The 289-nt window shown below is 40.1% G+C and overlaps 1 non-coding gene across 1 annotated transcript; it reads right to left on the reverse strand.

The window, feature by feature from the left end:
- Positions 1-72, reverse strand: TRNAC-GCA (transfer RNA cysteine (anticodon GCA)). The gene has a single exon. It is a non-coding gene; the product is annotated as a tRNA-Cys (tRNA).
- Between the last annotated feature and the right edge of the window lie 217 nt (positions 73-289).

Here is a 289-nt window from a genome sequence, read left to right on the forward strand (position 1 = left end):
AGGGGGCACCCAGATTTGAACTAGGGACTGCTTGATCTGCAGTCAAATGCTCTACCACTGAGCTATACCCCCAGTTCTTAAACTTTCACCTTTATTTATTCAGTAATATGTACAAAGTGCAAGCAACATGCAATCACCATCAAAGCAATGCCTTTTCAGCCACCAAACCCTCCTTATAAGTATAAGGGGTACAAAAGATGTCCTTTATCTGCCTTGGTAAAATACAGTGAGGTTTCCATTGCAAGAATTCATACATTTCGTATCAGATGTAGATCTTGGAACATGGAAA

This window comes from Ambystoma mexicanum, unplaced genomic scaffold (genome assembly GCF_040938575.1).
Source record: "Ambystoma mexicanum isolate Mex_15411 unplaced genomic scaffold, UKY_AmexF1_1 Mex_scaf84, whole genome shotgun sequence".
Classification (NCBI taxonomy): domain Eukaryota; kingdom Metazoa; phylum Chordata; class Amphibia; order Caudata; family Ambystomatidae; genus Ambystoma; species Ambystoma mexicanum.